This window comes from Bos indicus, chromosome 3, assembly GCF_029378745.1.
Source record: "Bos indicus isolate NIAB-ARS_2022 breed Sahiwal x Tharparkar chromosome 3, NIAB-ARS_B.indTharparkar_mat_pri_1.0, whole genome shotgun sequence".
NCBI lineage: Eukaryota > Metazoa > Chordata > Mammalia > Artiodactyla > Bovidae > Bos > Bos indicus.
In genome coordinates, this window is record NC_091762.1 from 1357770 (window position 1) to 1384963 (window position 27194).

General features: G+C 40.1%; 1 protein-coding gene and 1 pseudogene across 10 annotated transcripts in view; both read right to left on the reverse strand.

Moving 5' to 3' along the window:
* Positions 1 to 27194, reverse strand: part of POU2F1 (POU class 2 homeobox 1) — a 213091-nt gene that overhangs the window by 67078 nt on the left and 118819 nt on the right. The gene's annotated exons all lie outside the window — the stretch shown is intronic.
* LOC139180575 (large ribosomal subunit protein uL11-like) lies at positions 9598 to 27189 on the reverse strand (annotated as a pseudogene).

Below are 27194 nucleotides of genomic sequence, written 5' to 3' on the forward strand. Positions count from 1 at the left end.
AATAAATCAACAAGGCTAAAAGAAGATAAGATTTTGAAAAACAGAGATAAGCACTTAGAGATTAACACATCACCAGTTGAAGAAGTCTTTCAGAAACAAATATTTCACTCTCATGGAGACCATAAAAATTCCACACACTGGTTCCATTTTCGAGTTCTCATAAAAATAAGAACAACAAGCTTTTTGTAAATCACAAAGAAATATACAACACAAGTTTGACTGATTTCTGGTGTACAAAGCCTATTCCAGTGGCCTACACATAATGCTATTTAAGTACTCTGCTCTCCCTCTTGGGGCTAAGGAGGGGTGGCATAAAGTTATGGTATCCAAAGCATGGTAGGATCAAAACATTGAGATAACAACTCAGACAACCAGAGATCTAAGATGCAAAGGCACAGATTTTTTTTTTTTTTTTTAAGTGCTGAGGCTCCACTGGGATGTGAGAGGTAGAATAAAGTAGATACTGCATAGAAATCATTCTCGTAAAACATATTCTGAGCTAAAGAAAGGAGAAGGGAACAGATACACAGCCATACGCAGGCATATCCTAATCAGACTTCAGTATGAAGACAGCATGGAAAAACAGGGATCAGATCAGAGATCAGTCACTCAGTCATGTCTGACTCTTTGCGGCCCCATGAATCACAGCATGCCAGGCCTCCCTGTCTATCACCAACTCCCGGAGTTCACCGAGACTCACGTCCATTGAGTCAGTGATGCCATCCAGCCATCTCATCCTCTGTTGTCCCCTTCTCCTCCTGCCCCCAATCCCTCCCAGCATCAGAGTCTTTTCCAAAACAGGGACGCTGGGAGCCAAAACCAAATGTGTGCCTGAGAAAATAGCAGCATTCAAAGGAGCAATCAGGGAAACTAAAAGGTTGGGGGAGCAGGCTGAATTACATATGCAGATTAACATACGATACAGCATAGAGTTAACCCAAGTGATCCTGAGGAATTTAGAAATGACAGAGGTCAGAGCTAAAGAACTTGTAAGGTTATCACTAGAACAGTATTACCGAGGTAAACTTCAAAGATCTTGTATACAGCACCTCCTTGTCCCACTGGTGAAGAAACAGAGATTAAGGAATCTTAAGTGAATTGCTCAAGATGTCTGAGCTAGTTGGTGGAAGGGCTAAGACAAGGAATGGGTTCCTGATTCTGCATAAACTCACTCATAGAGAAAGGATAGCTGAAATTAGTAAAGTAAAAAGTCTATTAATTAAGAATGGATATACGTATAGATCTTCCTTAATTAATGATGGGGTTGCTGCTGCTGCTGCTAAGTCACTTCAGTCGTGTCCGACTCTGCGCGACCCCACAGATGGCAGCCCACCAGGCTCCCCCATACCTGGGATTCCCCAGGCAAGAATACTGGAGTGGGTTGCCATTTCCTTCTCCAATGCATGAAAGTGAAAACTGAAAGTGAAGTCGCTCATTCATATCTGACTCTTCGCGACCCCATGGACTGCAGCCCACCAGGCTCCTCCATCCATGGGATTTTCCAGGCAAGAGTACTGGAATGGGGTACCATCACCTTCTCTGAATGATGGGGTTCCGTTCTGATAAAACCCTTCCTAAACTGAAAATACCCTAAGCCAAAAATGCATTTAATACACCTAACCTACAGAATGTCATAGCTTGGCCTGACCTAGCTTAGATGTGCTCAGAACATTTTTATTAGCCTACAGTTGGGTAAAATCATCTAACACAAAGCTTGTTTTATAATAAAATATTGACATTCTCATGTAACTTAATGGAGAAGGAATATGGCAACCTCCTCCAGTGTTCTTGCCTAGAGAATCCCAGGGACAGAGGAGCCTGGTGGGCTGCTGCCTATGGGGTCGCACAGAGTTGGACACGACTGAAGCAACTTAGCATGCATGCATGCATTGGAGAAGGAAATGGCAACCCACTGCAGTATTGCCTGGAGAATCCCAGGGACAGAGAAGCTTGGCCGGCTGCCGTCTATGGGGTTGCACAGAGTAGGACACGACTGACGCAACTCAGCAGCAGCATGTAACTTAATAAATAATATAATGAAAGTGAAAAACAGAATGGGTGCATAGTGCTGAATGGTTGTAAGTGTATCGGTTGTTTCCCCTCCTGCTGCTGCCCAGCACCCAAGACAGTATCCGTCACCAGCCTAGGAAAACATCAAAATTCAAGATTCAAAGTATGGTTTCTACAGAGTCCATACTGCTTTTGCACCACCATGGGCTGGGACTGCGTATAGAGAAAAGGTTGAAGATAAGAGGGGACCTAATTAGGATATGTAAAGACAAAGAATCAGAGGAAGCAGTTAAAAAGTAGGAAAAAGCTCCCTCAAGACTAACATCCTCAGGAGCCAGAGAAGAGAAAGCTGCAAGGATGGGGTACTATGATCAAATGGTACAGAAAATATAAGGACTAAGTACTGAGAAAGAAGAAAGAATGGATCAAGAATTAATGAAATGGGGAAAACACGTAACAGAAATATCAACTTGGTTCTTTCAAAAGAATCATATAACTAACAAACTTCTGGCAAAATAAAATAAAAGGAGCAAATAATTTAAGGATAACCAAATAAACAAAATAAAAAATGTCACAGAAACTAAAAAGAAGATATTGTGAACTGATAAAATAAAACTTAAGAGACAGGTAACTCTCCAGAAACTATCAAGACTGACTCAAGAAAGAAAGAAAGAAAAAAAAAAGGCCCAAGAGTCCATAGCATTTGAAGAAATTGAATTAGTAGATAAAAATATTCCTGAAAAGAAAATGAAAAGTCTAGATTATATTATTCTGCTTGCTTTCAAAAATTCAAGGAAAAAAGAATTCCAATCCTATACAACATTATTAGAGTGTGGTTTAAAAAAAAAGGAAATACTTCATAACTCATTTTTATGAGGTCAGTATAACCTTGATACTAAAACTTGACAACGTATGAAAAACAAAAATCATAAATATATGAAAATATCCTAAATAATAACAAAAATAATCCAGTATGATAAAATATTGTGACTAAGATGGATTTATTCCAGGAATGCAAGGTTGGTTTCGGGCTAAAACAAATTCAAATAATGTAAGGGGGATGGAGAAAAACATTTAGACAAAATTCAATATCCACTTATGATAAAAATTCTAGGTGTAGGAAAAGAAAGAAGCTTCTCTAACTTGACAAAGAGTAACACTAAATGCACTCACTTTAAGATTAAGAACAAGATAAGGGTGCTAGCTATTGGAAGGCTTAGTCAGCAAAATAAGGAAAGAAAACAGTTAGTTGGGGTGAAAAAAACGAACCTCCTTCCTAGATAATTTGAGTATGGATATAGAATATCCTAAGGAATGTAACATATAAGATGTTTACAAAGACACACAGATGGCAGAGCAGAAGGATGTGCGCTCATCTTCTCATGTGGGAACTCAAAATTGCAACTCGCTGTGGAACAACCATTGACAGGAGAATGTGGGATCTCACCAAAAAAAGATATCCCACGTCAAAGGGCAAAGGAGAAGCCCCAACAAGACAGGAAGAGGGGCGAAATCACGGTTAGAATCAAAACCCCATAACCGCCAGAGATGCCTGGAGGGCTCAAAGAAAACCTTGTGCGCAACAGGAGAGCCCACAGACACTGAGGCAGACCTGCCTCTGGGTCTTGAGTGTCTCCTGCGGAGGCACCGGTCAGCCAGTGGCCTGCCGCAGGGGCAGGGGCTCTGCTTGTGGCAGACCTGGGTCACACAGTGTGTGGCACAGGCCGTTTAAGAAGAGGTCGCCATGAACCCCGCCATAGAGCCGCCAAGCAGACGACTGACAAACTGCAGAACAATTATGCCAAAGAAATCCTCGCACTGATAAGAAAGTTCTAGGACCCGCAATAGACTTCCCAACCTGGGGATCGGGCAAAGGGACTGAGAACCCCCAGGCAATATGACTTTGGAGGCCAGTGGGATTTGATTACAGAACTTACACAGGACTGGGGAAATAGACACTTGGAGGGGACAAACAAAACCTTGTGCGCACCAGGACCCAGGAGAAAGGAGCAGTGACCCTGCAAGAGACTGACCCAGACTTGCCTGTGAGGGTCCAGGAGTCTCTGGCGGAGGTGTGGGTGCACACTGGCCTGCTGCAGGGTCAGGGGCACTGAATACAACGGTGCCTGTACGAGACCTTTTGAAGGAGGTCGCCATTATCTTCATCAACCCCACCATAATTTGGTCTCAGGTCAAATAACAGGGAGGAAACACAGCCCTGCCCATCAACAGAAAATTAAAGATTTACTGAGCACGGCCCCGCCTGTCTAGTACAGTTCCCCCCACAGTCAGCCTCTCCCAACAGGAAGCTTCTATAAGCCTTTTATCCTTTATCCATCAGAGGACAAACAGAATGAAAACCACAATCACAGAAAAGTAATCAAATTGATCACATGGACCACAGCCTTGTCTAACTTAATGAAACTATGAGCCATGCCTTGTAAGATCACCCAAGATGGACTGAAGACAGACGGGTCATGGTGGACAGTTCTGACAAAATGTGGTCCACTGGAGAAGGGAATGGCAAACCAGTACTCTAACCTTGAGAACCCCATGAACAGTATGAAAAAGCAAACAGTTAAGACACTGAAACATGAACTCCCCAGGTCAGTAGGTGCCCAATATGCTACTGGAGATCAGTGGAGAAATAACTCCAGAAAGAGTGAAGAGACGGAGCCCAAGGGAAAACAACTGCAAGTCGTGGTTGTGACTGGTGGTGGAGGTCAAGTCCGATGCTGTAAAGAGCAATACTGCATAGGAACCTGGAATGTTAGGTCCGTGAATCAAGGTAAATTGGAAGTGGTCAAACAGGAGATGGCAAGAGGGACCATCAACATTTTAGGAATCAGTGAACCAAAATGGACAGGAATGGGCGAATTTAATTCAGATGGCCATTTTATCCACTACTGTGGGCATTCTGAAACTCTTAGAAGAAATGGAGCAGCCCTCATAGTCAACAAGAGTCTGAAATGCAGTACTTGGGTGCAGTTTCAAAAATGACACAATGATCTCTGTTCATTTCCAAGGCAAACCATTCAATATCACAGTAATCCAAGCCTATGTCCCAACCAGTAATTCTGAAGAAGCTGAAGTTGAACGTTTCTGTGAAGACCTACAAGAACTTCTAGAACTAACACCAAAAAAAGATGTCCTTTGCACCATAGGGTACTGGGATGCAAAAGTACGAAGACAAGAGATACCTGGAGTAACAGGAAAATTTGGCCTTGGAGTACAAAATAAAGCAGGACAAAGGCTAACAGTTTTGCCAAGAGAATGCACTGGTCATAGCAAACATACTCTACAAACAACACAAAAGAAGACTCTACATACAGACATCACCAGCTGGTTAATACCAAAATCAGATGAATTAGATTTTTGCAGCCAAAGATGGAGAAGCTCTATACAGTCAGCAAAAACAAGACCAGGACCTGACTGTGGCTCAGATCATGAACTCCTTATTGCCAAATTCAGACTTAAATTGAAGTAAGTGGGGAAAACCATCAGATCATTCAGGTATGACCTAAATCAAATCCCTTACAGTGAAAGTGTACAAAAAGATTCAGTGGAAGTGACAAAAAGATTCAAGGGATTAGATCTGATAGACAGAGTGCCTGAAGAACTATGGACAGAGATTCATAACATTGTACAAGAGGCAGGGATTAACACCATCCTCAAGAAAGAGAAATGCAAAAAGGCAAAATGGTTGTCTGAGGAGGCCTTACAAATACCTATGAAAAGAAGAGAAGGAAAAGGAAAAGGAGAAAAGGAAAGATATACCTAACTGAATGTAGAGTTCCAAAGAATAGCAAGGAGAGATAAGAAAGCCTTCCTCAGTGATCAATGCAAGAAATGGAGGAAAACAAGAGAATGGGAAAGAATAGAGATCTCTGCAAGAAAATTAAGAGATACCAAGGGAACATTTCCTGCAAAGATGGGCACAATTAAGGACAGAACCGATATGGACATAAAAGAAGCAGAAGATATTAAGAAGAGGCAACAAAAGTACACAGAAGAACTATACAAAAAAGATCTTTGTGACCCAGATAACCACAATGGTGTGATCACTCACCTAGAACCAGACATCCTAGAATGCGAAGTCAAGTCGGCCTTAGGAAGCATCACTATGAACAAAGCTAGTGGAGGTGATGGAATTTCAGTTGAGCTATTTCAAATCCTAAAAGATGATGCTGTAAAAGTGTTGCACTTGATATGACAGCAGATTTGGAAAACTCAGCAGTGGCCACAGGACTGGAAAAGGTCAGTTTTCATTCCAATCCCAAGGGCACTGCCAAAGGGCATTGCCAAAGAAGGGCAATGACAAAGAATGTTCAAACTACCACACAGTTGCACTCATCTCACATGCCAGCAAAGTAATGCTGAAAATTCTCCAAGCCAGGTTTCTACAGTATGTGAACTGTGAACTTCTAGATGTTCAAGCTAGATTTAGAAAAGGTAGAGGAATCAGAAATCAAATTGCCAACATCTGCTGGATTATTGCTTTATTGACTATGCCAAAGCCATTGACTCTGTGGATCACAACAAACTGTGGAAAATTCTTCAAGAGATGGGAACACCAGACCACCTTACCTGCCTCCTGAAAAATCTGTATGCATGTAAAGAAGCAACAGTTAGAATGGGACATGGAACAAAAGAATGGTTCCAAATTGGGAAAGGAGTATGTCAAGGCTGCATTTTGTCACCCTGGTTATTTAACTTATATGCAGACTACATCATGTGAAATACAGGGCTGGATAAAACACAAGCTGGAATAAAGATTGCTGGGAGAAGTATCAGTAAACTCAGATATGCAGATAACACCACCTTATGGCAGAAAGTGAAGAAGAACCTCTTGATAAAGAGCCTTTCATAAAGAGCCTCTTGATGAAAGTGAAAGAGAGAAGTGAAGAAGCTGGCTTAAAACTCAACCTTCAGAAAACTAAGATCATGGCATTAGGTTCTATCACTTCACGGCAAATAGATGGGGAAACAATGGAAACAGTGACAGACTTTATTTTCTTGGGCTCCAAAATCACTACAAACGGTGACTGCAGCCATGAAATTAAAAGACGCTTATTCCTTGGAAGAAAAAGTATGACCAACCTAGCTGCTGCTGCTGCTGCTAAGTCACTTCAATTGTGACTGACTCTGTGAGACTCCATAGACGGCAGCCCACCAGGCTCCTCCATCCCTAGGATTCTCCAGGCAAGAACACTGGAGTAGGTTGCCATTTCCTTCTCCAATGCATGAAAGTGAAAAGTGGAAGTGAAGTTGCTCAGTCGTATCCTACTCTTTGCAACCCCATGGACTGTGGCCTATTAGGGCTTCTCTGTCCGTGGGATGTTCCAGGCAAGAGTACTGGAGTAGGTTTCCATTTCCTTCTCCAACCTAGACAGCATATTAAAAAGCAGAGACATGCCAACAAGGTCCATCTGGTCAAAGTTACAGTTTATCTGGTAGTCATGTATGAATGTGAGAATTGTACCATAAATAAAGCTGACTGCCAAAGAATTGATGCTTTTGAACTGTGGTGTTGGAGAGTCCCTTGGACTGCAAGGAGATCCAACCAGTCAATCTTAAAGGAAATCAGCTCTGAATATTCATTGGAAGGACTGATGCTGCAGCTGAAACTTGGGCCACCTGATGTGAAGAACTGACTCACTGGAAAAGACCCTGATGCTGGGAAAGATTGAAGGCAGGAGGAGAAGGGGACGACAGAGGATGAGATAGTTGGATGGCATCACCAACTCGATGGGCATGAGTTTGAGCAAGCTCCAGGAGTTGGTGATGGACAGGGAAGCCTGGCGTGCTGCAGTCCATGGGGTCGCAAAGAGTTGGACAGGACTGAGCGACTGAACTGAAGTGAATAATCAGAATAAGAGAATTTAATAAGATGCAGCACACAAAATCTGTTAAAAATTGCCTTTGTTATACACAAATGACCTGGGCTTCCTTGGTAAGTCAGCTGATAAAGAATCCATCTGTAACGCAGGACATTCCCATTTGATTTCTGGGTCGTGAAGATCCTCTGAATGGATAGGCTACTCATTCCAGTATTCTTGGACTTCCCTGGTAGCTCAGATGGTAAAGAATCCCCCTGCAGTGCGGAAGATCTGGGTTCAATCCCTGGGTTGGGAAGATCCCCCGGAGGAGGGCACAGCCACCCACTCCAGTATTCTTGCCTGGAGAATCCTCATGGACAGAGAAGCCTGCTGGGATACAGTCCCTGGGTTCACGTAGAGTCAGACACAACTGAGCGACTAACCACATACATACATACTACTTTAAAATTACAAGCATGATTCATCAAAAGACTATGTATGATTAATGAAAAGAAGAAAATAATTACAATACATATAAATAAGAAAGGATGAGTATTTAGAACACACAAAAAACTCCCATGAATCAACTTTAAAAGCCCAAGAGAAAAATTAGATTGGCAAAACAAACGAATTAAGAATTTCACAAAAGAGGAAACATAATGGCCCACAAACACAAGAAAGGATATTTGACTTCCTTGGAAACTAGGGAAATACACTAAAGGGTCCAAAGAGAGAGCATTTTACACCCACTAGATTGGCTAAAATTACAAAGTTGGTTAATAGGAAGTTTTGGCAAGACTAAAATTCTCGTCTGTTGTTGGTACCAGTATTATTCAGTACTACCACTTCAGCTATGGCCAGAGTACTGAGAAACAACGTAACAAGTTCAGCAGTTATGTATCAAGAGATTACAAAATTATAGCAGTCATGTTTGTAATAGCAAAAGCCTAAAAATAATGGAAACGTCTATCAATAATAGAATGGATAGAAAAATTGTGATGCATCCATATACTGGGATTACACATCTAGTGAAAGTGAATTAGAGATATATGTACAAACCTGGATGAATCCCCAAAACAAAATGTTCAGCCAGACAAAGAAGATATATATATATATATATATATATATATATATATATATGAAAAAAAAATATATATGAAAAGAAGAGAAGCGAAAAGCAAAGGAGAAAAGGAAAGATATAAACATCTGAATGCAGAGTTCCAAAGAATAGCAAGAAGAGATAAGAAAGCCTTCTTCAGCGATCAACGCAAAGAAATAGAGGAAAACAACAGAATGGGAAAGACTAGAGATCTCTTCAAGAAAATCAGAGATACCAAAGGAACATTTCATGCAAAAATGGGCTCGATAAAGGACAGAAATGGTATGGACCTAACAGAAGCAGAAGATATTAAGAGATGGCAAGAATACACAGAAGAACTGTACAAAAAAGATCTTCACAACCCAGATAATCATGATGGTGTGATCACTGACCTAGAGCCAGACATCCTGGAATGTGAAGTCAAGTGGGCCTTAGAATGCATCACTACGAACAAAGCTAGTGGAGGTGATGGAATTCCAGTTGAGCTATTCCAAATCCTGAAAGATGATGCTGTGAAAGTGCTGCACTCAATATGCCAGCAAATTTGGAAAACTCAGCAGTGGCCACAGGACTGGAAAAGGTCAGTTTTCATTCCAATCCCAAAGAAAGGCAATGCCAAAGAATGCTCAAACTACCGCACAATTGCACTCATCTTATACTTTAGTAAAGTAATGCTCAAAATTCTCCAAGCCAGGCTTCAGCAATATGTGAACCGTGAACTTCCAAATGTTCAAGCTGGTTTTAGAAAAGGCAGAGGAACCAGAGATCAAATTGCCAACATCCACTGGATCATAGAAAAAGCAAGAGAGTTCCAGAAAAACATCTATTTCTGCTTTATTGACTAGCCAAAGCCTTTGACTGTATGGATCACAATAAACTGTGGGAAATTCTGAAAAAGATGGGAATACCAGACCACCTGATCTGCCTCTTGAGAAATGTGTATGCAGGTCAGGAAGCAACAGTTAGAACTGGACATGGAACAACAGACTGGTTCCACATAGGAAAAGGAGTACGTCAAGGCTGTATATTGTCACCCTGCTTATTTAACGTATATGCAGAGTACATCATGAAAAACGCTGGACTGGAAGAAGCACAAGCTGGAATCAAGATTGCTGGGAGAAATATCAATAACCTCAGATGTGCAGATGACACCACCCTTATGGCAGAAAGTGAAGAGGAACTCAAAAGCCTCTTGATGAAAGTGAAAGTGGAGAGTGAAAAAGTTGGCTTAAAGCTCAACATTCAGAAAACGAAGATCATGGCATCCGGTCCCATCACTTCATGGGAAATAGATGGGGAAACAGCGTCAGACTTTATTTTTCTGGGCTCCAAAATCACTGCAGATGGTGACTGCAGCCATGGAATTAAAAGACGCTTACTCCTTAGAAGGAAAGTTATGACCAACCTAGATAGCATATTCAAAAGCAGAGACATTACTTTGCCAACAAAGGTTCGTCTAGTCAAGGCTATGGTTTTTCCTGTGGTCATGTATGGATGTGAGAGTTGGACCGTGAAGAAGGCTGAGCGCCGAAAAATTGATGCTTTTGAACTGTGGTGTTGGAGAAGACTCTTGAGAGTCCCTTGGACTGCAAGGAGATCCGACGAGTCCATTCTGAAGGAGATCAGCCCTGGGATTTCTTTGGAAGGAATGATGCTAAAGCTGAAACTCCAGTACTTTGGCCACCTCATGCAAAGAGTTGACTCATTGGAAAAGACTCTGATGCTTGGAGGGACTGGGGGCAGGAGGAGAAGGGGACGACAGAGGATGAGATGGCTGGATGGCATCACTGACTCGATGGACGTGAGTCTCAGTGAACTTTGGGAGTTGGTGATGGACAGGGAGGCCTGGTGTGCTGCGATTCATGGGGTCGCAAAGAGTCGGACACGACTGAGCAACTGATCTGATCTGATCTTATCTGATATATATATAGTATGATTCAACTAATACCTAGCTGGAAAAATATGCAAAGAAAAGCATGTGACCGTTAACACCCAATTCAGGTTGATGGTTACCTCTTTGGTAGAAGCACATGATCAGAATGGATCTACAGCGGCCTTCTGGAACATGATAACTGTTTTGTGACCAGAGTGGTAGACACATGAGTGCTTAAAGCACACATATGTGTTTACATACAGGTTTTTACAATTACCACTTTTATATTAAAATAGTAAAAGAAAAACATCAACAATGACCAGAGTTGCAGTAAACTTTTGGGGATACATCCAGATAGCAAGAGGCAAAGAAAAAAGCAGGTGCATTAGAGGTGAATCCAAGGACACTAGTTTCAGTGAAGGCCCAGCTGAAAGTTAGGTGAAATTTACATGGAGTTTAAGAATTTTTGGCTTCCCCAGTGGCTCAGCTTGTAAAGAATCCGCCTGCAATGCGGGAGACCTGGGTTTGATCCCTGGGTTCGATCCCTGGGTTCGGAAGATCCCCCAACATCCCCATTCCAGTGTTCTGGCCTGGAGAATTTCAAGACTGTATGGGGTTGCAAAGAGTCAGACATGACTGAGCGACTTTCACTAAAAATTGGCAAGTTGTCATCTCCCAGGAAGTTGTTTCTTCACAGGTAGTAGTCAAGGACCAAACAGGCAAAGGTCTCCTGTCCTGATGAGTAGTTCACACTTCTGAGATTTGCACAGGTTTCATGCTTTTCAATGCCTCTCAGTGTCCAGACCATGTGCTACCTTCCTTTATGTTTCCAACCTTCCAAACACAAAAGCAATAATTTATCAGTTCAGTGCAGTCGCTCAGTCGTGTCCAACTCTTTGTGACCCCATGAATCGCAGCACGCCAGGCCTCCCTGTCCATCACCAACTCCCGGAGTTTACTCAGACTCACGTCCATCGAGTCAGTGATGCCATCCAGCCATCTCATCCTTTGTCGTCCCCTTCTCCTCCTGCTCCCAATCCCTCCCAGCATCAGAGTCTTTTCCAATGAGTCAACTCTTCGCATGAGGTGGCCAAAGTACTGGAGTTTCAGCTTTAGCATCATTCCTTCCAAAGAAATCCCAGGGCTGATCTCCTTCAGAATGGACTGGTTGGATCTCCTTGCAGTCCAAGGGACTTTCAAGAGTCTTCTCCAACACCACAGTTCAAAAGCATCAATTTTTTGGCGCTCAGCCTTCTTCACAGTCCAACTCTCACATCCATACATGACCACTGGAGAAACCGTAGTCTTATACCTTCTATTACTCCAATGTGATTTGTCTCTTAAAAAAAATTGACTTCTGCTTTTTAAAATTCTGTCCAGGAATGCCTTTATTTTATTATTTTTTGGTAGAGGGAAGACAGTCTTTTCATTATCCTAATCCTATTGTCATTTCTCCATGAATGAGAATAGATATCTATGTCCTTTTTTTGTTGTTTTAGTCGCTAAGTCATGTCCGACTCTTTTGTGACCCCATGGACTGTAGCCTCCAAGGCTCTTTTGTCTGTGGGAATCTCCAGGCAAAAATACTGGAGTGGGTTGCTGGGCCTTCCTCCAGGGGATCTTCCTGATCCAGGGACGGAACCCACGTCTCCCATGTCTCCGGCACTGGCAGGCAGGTTCTGTACTGCTAGTACCACCTGGGACGCCCCCTGTTATGTACAGTAGTTTGTACATATGAATCCCACACATAGTGAATCCATAATGATTAAAGCAACTTAAAAATATACGTACCTTTCTTTTATTTTTACTTTTAAATTAATTTTATTGAAGTATAGTTGATTTACAATGTTGTGTTAGTTTCTGCTGTACAGAAAAGTCAATCAGTTATGCATACACATATACGTCCACTCATATTTAGATTCTATTCCCATACGGGTCATTAAAGAGCACAACCGAGCTGTTAAGTAAAGACACTTAATCCTTATTTAGGAGATAATATTAATATTTTCCAAACAGGTCAACCCTTTGAGGCCTCAAAATGAAAACTTACAATCTAATTATCTCTTCAGAATCTAGTTATATCTAAAGGAAACCATGATACTTAAAAACAAATTTTATTTTTTCTAATCTCAGTGACCTCAGATTTTTTTTCTAAATGCATAGGTTTGAGAGGTAGTAAATAAATAAGAAAAACTGCCACTGCCCTCAAGCCAAGCATGGCAGACTACGTTATTTGTGGTAAGAAAGGTATAAAGTGCTTTGAGAGTTCTAGTGTGGCAGAGAGGGAGAGAGGAGATTTTAAATAGGGTCTAGGATTAGAGTGAGGGCTGAGCCACCAAGGAGAGCAAAGCAAAAATCAAATGGTTCAGATGTAAAAATACTTTATTATTACAACCCATTATTCGTATCTTAAGTCATTCTAACTGTAATACAGAGGAAGATGCCCAAAGACACTGTCAGAAAAAAAAAGTAAAGATTTGGATTCTAACACTATTTCCTGACAAAAATGAATACAGAGAGGTTACTTTAAATGTATATTATTCAACCCATTAGCAGGCTCTAAGACTCTTGAGAGTCCCTTGGACTGCAAGGAGATCCAACCAGTCCATTCTGAAGGAGATCAGCCCTGATCTCCTTTCTTTGGAGGGAATGATGCTGAAGCTGAAACTCCAGTACTTTGGCCACCTCATGCGAAGAGTTGACTCATTGGAAAAGACTCTGATGATGGGAGGGATTGGGGGCAGGAGGAGAAGGGGACAACAGAGGATGAGATGGCTGGATGGCATCACTGACTCGATGGACGTGAGTCTGAGTGAACTCTGGGAGTTGGTGATGGACATGGAGGCCTGGCGTGCTGTGATTCATGGGGTCGCAAAGAGTCGGACACGACTGACCGACTGAACTGAACTGAACAGGAGGGAAAAAAAAGGAAAACAACAAGTGTAACAAGGATGTGGAGAAAATGGGATCCTTGGCCCTCATTATGGAAATGGAAAATGATTGAGCTGCTGTGGAAGAGTTTAGTGGGTCTTCAAAAAGGTTAACTACATGATCCATCAATTCCACTGTAGGTATATACCCCAAAGAACTGAAAACAGATACTCAAATCCTTGCACATGAATGTCCATAGCAGCACTGTTCACAACAACTAAAAAGCAGAAACAACCCAAATGTCCACTAACAGATAACTGGAAAAACAAACTGTGGTATAGTCACACATGGAATATTATTTGGGCACAAAAAGAATGAAGTACTGCTACAACCTAGATGAACCTCAAAAACATCATGCTAAGTGAAGAAGTCAGACAGACATACTGTATGATTCCATTTAAATGAAATCTCCAGAAGGGTTCAGCCAACACAGACAGATCACAGACTGATGACTGCCAGGAGCTGGGGGGAGGGGAAAAGTAGAGTATCCTTTTAATGGCTTCCTTTTGGAATAATGTTAGAACTAGATAAAAGCGATAGCTGCAACAACACTGCGAATGTACTAAATGTCACAGAATTGCTTGCTTTTAATGCTTAATTTTATGTTATATGCACTTCACCTCAATTAAACAGAATCAAAAATGAATTCTCAGCTGTAGAGCAAAACAGACAGTAGAAATCTTACCGCCCTATGAGCTTCCCTGGCTAGAGCAGCCAATCTCACCTCTCTAATCGGCCACTTGACATTCTGCTACAAGGCAAGTAACAAGAGACTCAGCCTCTAGTGGAACTATGTATGTACAAAAATAAACAAACATTTTTTGAATGAGAAATTCTGGAACATGGGGTTCGTGAAAGTAATTTTTCATCACTAAGCAGATATATTCTGGATGATATGTACTATATTTTAATCTGTAATTAGCAGCCACATTATATACTACTACTTCAGTTAAACCTATACAATAAGGAAAAGTTTTTTTTTTTTTCCTTCAGATTCTTAATTTAAGGCAGTAAATTTAATTTCAGTAAATTTAAGGCAATCAAAATTATGGTTAAATTTCAGATGTCCTACAAGAAATAATGATAATATCTGTGCCTGTCACTACATTCCCTTGATAAGCAGCACAAATTCCAAATGAACGTCACAAAAAGTCAGGCAACTGTGGGGCATATCTAATAGAAAAAACAGCCAAAAGATCTTCATGAAAACTTGGCTTCTACTAGTGTGTGTGTCTATGTGAGTGAATAGGTGGTTTCTTCCAAGTGTGTCACCATAAAATAGGAGGAACCTGGGATAATGGAAACCCAGAAAGAGCATCACTTATGGCTATAAAAACGTTCTATGTTACTACAAAGCAAGATGCATCATCAGAACTGAGGCTATAGTTTATCCACGGAATGGATGACTATAACACCTCTGCTAAAAATTTGAAATACGACTGATTACATTCTTTGCAGCCAAAGATGGAGAAGCTCTATACAGTCAACAAAAACAAGACTGGGAACTGACTGTGGCTCAGGTCATGGACTCCTTATTGCCAAATTCAGACTTAAATTGAAGAAAGTGAGGAAAACCACTAGACCATTCAGGTATGACCTAAATCAAATTCCTTACAGTTACACAGTGGAAGTGAGAAATAGATTTAAGGGACTAGATCTGATAGACAGAGTGCCGGATGAACTATGGTCGGAGGTTTGTGACATTGTACAGGAGACAGGGATCAAGAACATCCCAAGGAAAAAGAAATGCAAAAAAGCAAAATGGCTGTCTGAGGAGGCCTTACAAATAGCTGTGAAAAGAAGAGAAGTCAAAACCAAAGGAGAAAAGGAAAGCTATACCCATTTGAATGCAGAGTTCCAAAGAATAGCAAGGAGAGATAAGAAAGCCTTCCTCCGTGATCAATGCAAGAAATAGAGGGAAACAATAGAATGGGAAAGACTAGAGATCTCTTCTAGAAAGTTAGAGATACCAAGGGAACATTTCCTGCAACGATGGGCACAATTAAGTACAGAAATGATATGGACCTAACAGAAGCAGAAGATATTAAGAAGAGGTGGCAAGAATACACAGAAAAACTATACAGAAAAGATCTTCACGACCCAGATAATCACGATGGTGTGATCACCCACCTAGAGCCAGACATCCTGGAGTGTGAAGTCAAGTGGGCCTAAGGAAGCATCACTATGAACAAAGCTAGTGGAGGTGATGGAATTCCAGTTGAGCTATTTCAAATCGTAAAAGATGATGCTGTGAAAGTGCTGCACTCAATATGCCAGCAAATTTGGAAAACACAGCAGTGGCCACAGGACTGGAAAAGGTCTGTTTTCATTTCAATCCCAAAGAACGGCAATGCCAAAGAATGCTCAAACTACCGCACAATTGCACTCATCTCACACGCTAGTAAAGTAATGTTCAGAATTCTCCAAGCCAGGCTTCAACAATACATGAGGCGAAAACTTTCAGATGTTCAAGCTGGTTTCAGAAAAGGCAGAGGAACCAGAGATCACATTGCCAACATCCGCTGGATCATGGAAAAAGCAAGAGAGTTCCAGAAAAACATCTATTTCTGCTTTATTGACTATGCCAAAGCCTTTGATTGTGTGGATCACAATAAACTATGGAAAATTCTGAAAGAGATGGGAATACCAGACCACCTGACAGGCCTCTTGAGAAACCTGTATGCAGGTCAGGAAGCAACAGTTAAAACTGGACATGGAACAACAGACTGGTTCCAAATAGGAAAAGAAGTACGTCAAGGCTGTATATTGTTACCCTGCTTATTTAACTTATATGCAGAGTACATCATGAGAAACACTGGGCTGGAAGAAACACAAGCTGTAATCAAGATTGCCGGAGAAATATCAATAACCTCAGATATGCAGATGACACCACCCTCGTAGCAGAAAGTGAAGAAGAACTAAAAAGCCTCTTGATGAAAGTGAAAGAGGAGAGTAAAAAAGTTGGCTTAAAGCTCAACATTCAGAAAACGAAGATCACGGCATCGGGTCCCATCACTTCATGGGAAATAGATGGGGAAACAGTGGAAACAGTGTCAGACTTTATTTTTTGGGGCTCCAAAATCACTGCAGATGGTGACTGCAGCCATGAAATTAAAAGACGCTTACTCCTTGGAAGGAAAGTTATGACCAACCTAGATAGCATATTGAAAAGCAGAGACATTACTTTGCCAACAAAGGTCCGTCTAGTCAAGGCTATGGTTTTTCCAGTGGTCATGTATGGATGTGAGAGTTGGACTGTAAAGAAAGCTGAGCGCTGAAGAATTGATGCTTTTGAACTGTGGTGTTGGAGAAGACTGTTGAGAGTCCCTTGGACTGCAAGGAGATCCAATCAGCCCATCCTAAAGGAGGTCAGTCCTGGGTGTTCATTGGAAGCACTGATGTTGAAGCTGAGACTCCAGTACTTTGGCCACCTCATGCGAAGAGTTGACTCATTGGAAAAGACTCTGGTGCTGGGAGGGATTGGGGGCAGGAGGAGAAGGGGACAACAGAGGATGAGATGGCTGGATGGCATCACTGACTCGATGGACGTGAGTCTCAGTGAACTCCGGGAGTTGGTGATGGACAGGGAGGCCTGGAGTGCTGCAATTCATGGGGTCACAAAGAATCGGACACAACTGAGCGACTGAACTGGAACTGGAACTGAAAGGAAATTTCTGTGATGATGGAAATGTTTCACTACCATAGTGGATAGTAGTCACTAATGACATATGGCTACTGAGCACAAGAAGGGCAGCTAACATGACTGAATTTTAAATTTAATTTAATTTAAACAGCGATGTGCACCCTGTGGCCACCCTACTACAGGGCAGGGCTTCTTTCTCTGTCCACCCTTTTCATGTTATAGAGCTTTGCCTGTGGTCCTCTTCTCAGCTTATCCATTCTCTTCCCATTAGTATCTCCCTGCTAAGTGCTTCCACACCTATATAAGCAGCCAATTTTTTTTCCCCCTCAACATATCTCTATCTTCAATTACTCACTTTTTCACCTGCAAGTACTGTAAGGCACCCAAATGCAACATCTGCAAAACTGAACGTATCGCTTCAGGCAGTCTGCTCCCAGCGCAGGCCACCCCACTCAGGTAACGGTGCTACGGCTATCGTGGTCCCGAGACAAACACAGGTATTTATTTTAGATTACTCGCTTTCCTTCCTCCCTTTTTTCTAAAAAATCACCTTCTCAATCTCCTCTCCACCTCTCACGAGTGCTCATTAAATCTGACCCCTGGCTTCTACTGCCACTGCTCTAAGCCAAAAATGCTATATAGTGGATCTAATTGAAAGAGCAATGGAGTCTAGTGTTTTGCTTCAAGCAAGATGTAAAATATAAGATAACTGGGAAATCTTTTATATTTGTTAGAAAAAAAGAACACAAAAAAGTGACATGATAGGAAACTAACCTGCCTTGTAAGGAAAAAGGGAGAAAATTACAATCTCATAATCTGTGTTTAAAGCAGCCTTTTAGAAACAAACACAATATATTAATATTCTAAATTCTATTTGTAATGAATAAAAATAAAGTGGATACTGCCTTTAAAAATCTTAATTTTTGTTACTGGGTTACACTTAATGAAAAGATTAATTCCTCATTCACTCTTTTAACAAAAGTGAAATTTTAATTCAAATGTCACTTAGTATCCTCATAGGCTCACTAATCATGCATGGTTCTCTGCTCCATATACCAAAACGACAGCAAAAACTCCCCACAGGCACCAAAGGGCAGGGCCAGGGAAAGTTTCTCCATATGCAATAATCAGAATCTCTTAGAAGCCATGTATTTTGACATCTGTCAAACCAAACACGAGATAGAGGAAAGCCATCTTTCCTATTAAGCGTTTGACTTTTTGCTTCTGGACCACCAAGAACAGAGTAATATATCCTCTACCATGCTCATGAGGCTCTAGAAGTGCTCCAGGCAGTTCAATGACCTCTGGGACTATTTAAAACATCCTATGAAGGAAGACCGAGAAAAATCAGTACCAGTGTTGGTATTTCCACTCTGACGCTTATAAAAGAACTTTGGCCAGTGCATAATGCAGTCCACACAGTAAAATACGTAATAAATTTAAAACAATAATAATAGCAATAAGAATACTAGTAATAATCCTACGATAAACATAAGTTCAAAAGGAAAATGGCCCTGTGGAGTCTAAAATGTGTAATTGTTCCACTATTTTTTCATTTTTTTTGTTGACAAATAATCTTTTCTTTTTCTTTTTTCTCTGCAGTTCTTACCTAGCTGGGCACTACACCGCACGACTGTTGGTTGATGTCATGAAAGTCGCGTCAATCAACGCTGCAGCCCACAGACTGGGCGGTCTCCAGGATTTCCTTAATGGTTGCAGAGAATACTCTAGCTGTTAAAGACTGATGCCACATCTGTCAGGCAATGTTGACAAGCTCATCAAAAGTGTTATTTCCACTGTGCTTAATGTTTTTCTGCTTCTGTCTTTGTACTTGAGGGCTTTGATGATCAGGGCAGAAGCAGAAGGTATCACCTCAATCTGGGGCTGTCTGTTCTGAATGGTCGGTTTCTCTGTAATCCTCAGGCCCTTCCTATCAGTGGTTGCCTTGGTGATGTCACCACCAATCCTTTTTGGAGACAGAGCCAGAGGACCGATCTTGGGAGCCAGGGCATACGCTGCGCCTACTTCCCCACTGGTGCACCTCAGATACACAACTCTGATTTCGCTGGGGTCTAAGTTAGGTGGCATGGTGGGGTCAGCTGGCGTCAGATGAACCTGCATTGGGGACGACTGAAGAAAGGTGCGTCTTTGCCTCCTGCAAGCCGAGAGCTCCACTACGTTCTGATGAGAACTTTACGTGAGGCCTGTCCCTCAGTGAATTTCTGAGGCTTCTTCTAAAACTACTGGTAGTTCATCTGGAAATGTTTTCCCAAACTAGCACTGTTTCAAGACATCAAGATTCTTCAATTATTACAAAAATAGCAGATATATTCACTGGTGCCCTGGTCTTTCAACATCTTTTGTCCTCATTTCAAAGAAAATGATGCCTGATCATGACCTCTTAAGAATATAACTTTCTAATATCAACCATGGCACTAATAAGTCCCACAGAACAGATAAACATTTGTTGCTAAGAATTTCTGATAGTATTTTTGGAATGTCATTTCATAACTGTATTGATTAATAAATTTTGAATTAATAAATTTATTTGGCTTTTTCAGTTGCCAAAAAGATCTTGATATTATCCTGGAGAAAATCATCTGAATGAAAAAATCAAGTGAACATAATTCAGGTAAAAAGAAGATAGTTAAACTGACCACAAACTCAATCAGTCAACAGGTTAAAACCGAATCCTCCTAAAACTGAGTTTTTGTCTGGTTAAAAGATGAGTTGGTTGCTTTAAAATAGAACAACTTTTAATCTTTCAAAACAGTTAAATATTATCAGAAAAATAATATCTTATATTTTAAAAATTTAATCTGATGTCATTTTTCTTTATTAATTATAAAAGTTACAAAAAGGCAACAATAAATTTTCAAAAATAATAAAAATAAGCCAATGTTAATGGAAGTGGCTGCACTAAAGTCTGCAGAACTCTAACGCTAATTCCGAGGAAGACTAAACGATAAGGGATTTAGAAAGCACGTGATGTGATGGGGAAACGCTAGAGAAATTAGAAACCTTCAGTGCAGACTTCTTCCTCCCATCTTAGCTTTCTTTCTTTCTCCATACTGAACATACACTGCCCATTACCATCACATTTAGATCCCACCCAGCTTCCAGGTCCAGTTGAAGTTCCACTTTCTTCAAAGCCTTCCCTGATCTTCCCAGCTAGAAATGATATCTCCCTACACTGAATTTCTATGGACTCTTGTAATACTTATGATTATTCTATTACATTTTCAAATATGTTCTCTATAAGAGAAATTTCTTGAGAACAAGTTAATATCTTATTCAATTTTAGTGATTCTACTGAGTACAGTATAGAGTCTTACACACAGGAGAGAAAACAAAAGGAACATGGTACAGAAGACAGGAGGATGTCTCTGTCACTTCACAGATATTTGTCTACTGATATGCATGACTCTTCTTGTCAAGGAACTAAACATCTAAGCCTCAGTCCCTGATCTACAGAAAGAAAAAATAATGCCTCATATGGTGGTTATAAGGATTAAATGAGGTAATCTACACAAGTGTTTAACATACTTAATGAATGTGATACTTAATGAATGACAATCACTATTACATTACTAGTAATACTTAAGAATGACAGCCACTGTTATATTACTTTATAATAAATTATCATATTTATAATACTTTATAATAAATCTATATAATATATGTACTAATAAATACTTTATAATAGATCAATTAAAAAAAAAAACAAACTATACAGTCCTGGAATTCTCCAGGCCAGAATACTGGAGTGGGTAGCCTATCCTTTCTCTAGTGGATCTTCCCAACCCAGGAATCCAAGTGGGGTCTCCTGCATTGCAGGCAGATTCTTTACCAACTGAGCTATGAGGGAAGTCCTTTATAATAAATCACTTTATAATAAATGTCAAACGATGAAAACTTAGACTAGGGCAATGACTTCTAGGAAAGCTTTCATTTTTAAAAAATGAGAAAAATCATTTTAATCTGTGTTATTGCTAAGGGCAGAATTCAAGAGTATAGACAACACAGTTATAAAACAGCAGAACAGGATGCATTAAAAACTGTTCCCTGTCAAAGGATGAGTCCAAGCTCAGGGTAGATGAACATTTGCCAGAAATACCGATGAAAGAAATCTGCTCTCTGATTAAAAAGTGAGCAAGGCTTAACATTTGTCTAATAATTTTTACATTAAAGAAAATGCCTTGGTTTTTCTTACTGAAGTTTATAAAACGTTATACAACTTCTGGTCTCCAACTGTCATCTAAAATATAGTTAATCAGATTTAATTTAGGATAAAGTACTCTGGCAGGCACATTTTAATCCCAGAAGCTGTGAATAGTTACCTTACATGGTAAAAAAGATTTTGCAGACTGGATCAGGTCAAGGGTCTTTAGATGGGGGTGTTATGCTTAATTATCTGGGTGGACCCAGTGTAACCACAAAATGGTCTTTGTAAGAGACAGAGGAAGGCAGGAGAGTCAGAGAAAATGTGGTTAAGAGGAGCAGCAGTGAGAGAGAGAGGAAGACAGGCAGATGGACCTAAAGACACTTTACTTCTGGCTCTGAAGATGGAGGAAGAGGTCATAAACCAAGGAACATAGGTAGCCTATAGAAGCTATTAGAAGAGAGAAGGAAATAAATTCTCTCCACGGAGCTTCTGGAAGGAATGCAGCTTAGGACTTCTGACCTCCAAAGCCATAATAAAATCATGCTGCTTTACCCAGCAATTTCACAATTAGTTATATATTCCAAAGAACTACGTACACTGGTGCACAATTCACAATGGAAACAACCCAAGCATCCATAAACAGATGAATGGGTAAACAAAATGTGATGTAAACATACAACTATATACTGTACAACACAGAGGAACTTGAAAATATACTAAGTGAGATAAATCAGACACAAAAGAACATATTGCATAATTCCACTTAAGTAAAGTATCTAGAATAGGCAAATTCAGAGACAGAAAACAGATTGGAGGTTACCAAAGGCTTGGAGAAAGAAGTAGTTACTGTTTCCCCTAGGGGAAGCATCCTTTCCAGCATCCTGGTACAGAAAGCTGTGTTATAGGAAATATCATTACTACTCCCTCTTATCCAGATGGGTACTTTATTGAAATGATATTATTTGGAAAAATACAATCTTACATTTTCTTCACTTCTGATCTTGGACTTCTTGAGCTAGGCTATGGAAGGTCATATACTCCTGTTGGCTAGATTAAGCCATACATCTACTCTCTTTAATTTGACCTCAAGAAGCTTATTAATGTTTTTTTAATCAATCCCTTAAAGGTAACTATGTCAAAATTCACTGCTACTGCTGCTAAGTTGCTTCAGTCGTGTCCGACTCTGTGCGACCCCATAGACCGCAGCACACCAGGCTCCCCCGTCCCTGGGATTCTCCAGGCAGGAACACTGGAGTGGGTTGCCATTTCCTTCTCCAAAGCATGAAAGTGAAAAGTGAAAGGGAAGTCGCTCAGTTGTGTCCGACTCTTAGCGACCCCATGGACTGCAGCCCACCAGGCTCCTCCATCCATGGGATTCTCCAGGCGAGAGTACTGGAGCAGGGTGCCCTCAAATCTATCTCATTCAAAATCTTTGAGGCAGTATGAGATAATAAAAGGCTCAAGATCTTTGCAATCAAAAATTACTAAACAGTTCTGAATGTATTTCCCTTATCTGTAAAATAGGCATAATACTACTTACTTTTATTAATTATTATATAAAGTATATACAATAAAGCAGCTAGCCATGCACATATACTAAGAATTCAACCAACGGTAAATGCTGCCATTATTATTACTCTTATCCCTGTCTTCCTCTCAGATGAAAATGAAATTTTTTCATCCTCTCAGATGAAAAATGAGAAAAATGGAGAAATCTAATGTAAATTATTCCTCATTTTCCATCTCCCTTCCACCTCAATATTCCGTCACTGTGTGATTTTACCTTCTTCTCCTCAATATTAAAAGGGTGTATCTTTTTCTATTTTCAAAGTTAACCCGCTATTCTGCACTTCTGATCCTACCTCCTTCTCCTACCTCAGTTCTCTCAGTCGTTTTTCTTTAACTTCTTTCTCTCTGGTGGCTCATTCCACCTGGCCTATGAAATATCACCAAGGCACTTTTCTATACCTCCTCTTGAATTACCATAATCTACCCTGAATCTGTCACCTGCACATCTGTCTCATCTCTAATGGGTTGCTAACTCTTCAAAGACTGAAGCGGTCTCATTTATTTGTACTAACATCTTTTAATAACACCAAGTATAATATTATTATTATACATACAGGATAGGCACATACTTAATAATAAATTAATAAACCTAAACAACAGATTTTCTGTGAACATGTAAGGGCTATTTGACAAAAGTGCATTGTCAGACTTAGCTGCTCAACCTAAATAAATCACTTTGGCTGGAGAAAAGCAAAGAAGTACCGTCTCAACATAATCTTAAATACTCTTATAATACATTCTTTTAAAATGTCACAAATCAAAAACTATTTTTTCCTGACATGTTTAAAATTGTAGTAATCTATACAAAAGTATTCTGAATCCAGAAAATGTGAAACTTCAGTTTTATTATAATGCTGAGTTCTTTTCCACTGAAAATTTTACTTGTTATTCACAAACTAACAAAATCCAAGAATCCATATATTCTTTACAATTAATCTCCAGGCTTGTTTGTTATATTTTTAAACAAAAATCAATTTATAAGCATGTAATTATTGGAATAAACTGTAATTTTATTTTATTATTTTTTGTTTTTTGGCTGTGCCACACAGCATGTAGGATCTTAGTTCTGCAACCAGGGATTGAACCCACACCCCCTACAGTGGAAGCATGCAGTCTTAACCACTGGACACCAGTGAAGTACCAATAAACTGTAATTTTAAACTCAATGTATCAGACATGGTAATTTACTACGCAAACTGGAACTCAAATGTATTTTTATGTTCCTGAGCTAACTACCTGACATCAGTGGGTGACGCTAACGACACAGTGACAGACATTCACCATTGAAAAAACAGACTTTCAAGGTTATCCTCAAGTGAATATATATGCTTCAGTCAACATACAGAAAGTGTGAGTCATCAAGCTTCAGAGTTAAGATCATCTCATGTTTGATCCAGCTTCTATTATTATTGCATTAGCACTAATTCTTGAGAAAAAAGAATACAAATTTCCCCTATTTTGTAAAATCAACCATTACTGCTGGTGATGGAAATAAAAAAAAGTCTAAGAAAGCACCACCCACAAAATCAGTTTTAGAGTCATTAAAAAGTAAAATATCTAAATTCATAATGCTCAGCTCTATGGTAGGAATGAGTCTACCAAGCACTCCATCCATCTTAAAACAGGGCAAGAAATTCATGAGACTGTTTCAGGAAATGTTTCAGCTAGAATTTATCTTACATACCTCTATAAATGGTTTTAGACCTGAAATATATACACAAAGTGTTGCTTAAATTTTCAGTTTTATTTTACTACAATCACAGGAGGAACCATATGCAGGGCATGAAACATATGTCTGGTATAAACCCTGACCCTGCCTTTATTTCCTGGCTGGCTTTATGCCTCAATTTCCTACCCCTTGAAATAATACCTAACTTGCAGGGCTCTCATAAGAACTCAAGTTAAACCGGGTAATGCATATAGTGCTTAAGATTTCTAAAAACATGTCATCAGCGTTTTATTAAATGTGGTACTCAATAAATGGTAGCTACTGAAACTTCTATTACAGTGATGGATTCCCAAGGAATCCCATACAGTGAACATTCGCAGTGTTATCCAATCATTCTGGGTCTGTTTCCCTTCTTTAAGAAATACACGACTCATCTTTGAATCTGTTCTTTCAGCATAGGTGTCCTGCTCATTCTCTTCTAGCATCTTAATGGTATCAACTGCCTTATTTCTCTCTGCAAACAAGTCCCACACCTAAGTGAGGTGGCCAAATACTGGCAGAGGGACTGCAGCTACAAAAAAAAAAAAAAAAAGCAAGATGGAACCCAAACAGGAGATACAAAGGAAACTGGTTGACACTTCAGACAGAGCAGAATGCTGCCCTTCCCTTCTCGGGATGTATTTACCACAGTCTATCTGGTTAGCCTCAGGGTAACTTGAGAAACATGTTAAATACAACAGGAAACCTCACTGCTCAGTTTCATATAAAGAAGCAGGTATGTTTTAAAGATTAAAAGATTAACAAGTATCTCCAGGTACAGAAAAATTTTAAATGAAAGAAATATAGGCAGGAAGCTCCTATACTGGTTCAACTCATCTACTTCACTGCTCAGTTTCATATAAAGAAGCAGGTATGTTTTAAAGATTAAAAGATTAACAAGTATCTCCTGGTATAGAAAAATTTTAAATGAAAGAAATATAGGCAGGAAGCTCCTATACTGGTTCAACTCATCTACTTCAAATTAAAAGGTGCTGTAGCTAGGAGGGGTGGAAAACAAAGACAGTTTCCAAGAGGGACTCTCATTTTTACTGTGTCCTATGTGTGGGTGTGTGCTAAGTTGCTTCAGTCGTGTCTGACTCTGTGAGCCTCTGGACCATAGCCCACCAGGCTTCTCTGTCCACGGGATTCTCCAGGGCAAAATGCTGGAGTGGGTTGTCATGCCCTCCTCCGGGGGATCTTCCTGATCCAGGAATTGAACCTGAGTCTCCTACACTGGCAGGCAGTGGGCTTCTCTGGTGGCTCAGACATTAAGGAGTCTGCCTGCAATGCGGGAGCCCCAGTTCAATCCCTGGGTCAGGAAGATCCCCTGGAGAAGGAAATGGCAACCCACTCCAGTACTCTTGCCTGGAAAATCCAATGGATGAAGAAGCCTGGCAGGCTACAGTCCATGGGGTTGTAAAGAGTTGGACATGACTGAGTGACTTCACGTCACTTCTTAACCACTAATGCCAACTGGGAAGTCCTACTATCTCCCATAGTTAGGCTTTTTTTAAAAAAAATAGGCATTTTAAAAATGACAAGTCAAAGAGGCAACCCTCTGTGCAAGTAAAAAACCTAGTGAAACTATTACTTTCTGGGTATCCCTTCTTAAATGGTTGTATATTTATAATTTATGCCTTTACTAGAAACTAGGGAAGTCCCTGTACCATCTCTGACAGATAAAGATACACAGTCAGATATCAGGAGTCAAGAGTATGGGCTGTGGAGACAATCTATCCTTTACAGTCTCACCTCCTCCCAAGGGGGGGGGGGTCTCAGTTTCCTCATTTTTATGATATTAATTATCTCCGGATAAAGGGTTTAATCAAGTATAAATTTTTTTCTAAAAAATTATCAATTAAAAGGATATATTAAGAACAGATATGTTTTTATCTACTTATATTAATAATATTATTTCAATACAATTTATACTAAATGTGGATAAGATTTCCTATCTTGATTAATACCCATGACAGGAACAACTTTTTACTGAAAGGTTACTGTATAGCTGCCAAAATGTTTAATACATTTCCTGTAGTACTCACAATGACCTGTGAAATTTATTATCCCCATTTTATAGGTGAACAAATTAAGTCTCAAAAAGATTGGGAAACTGCCTAAAGTCACAAAGCTAGTAAGCTACTAATAATTCATACTCAGAACTAACTGACCCACAGGATTATTCTCTCAACTACTCTACAGTTTCTCTGAAAAAGATTAAACAATCTGCAGAAGTTACATAATCTTAAGTAAATACAGTCCCAGTTCCTGCAAATACTAACTTATATTTGACAACTCAATACTCACATGGGTTTTTATTCACCGCTTTTAGCCCTATTACATTTAAGTAAAAGGCTGGATCTGAGAACCATCTCTT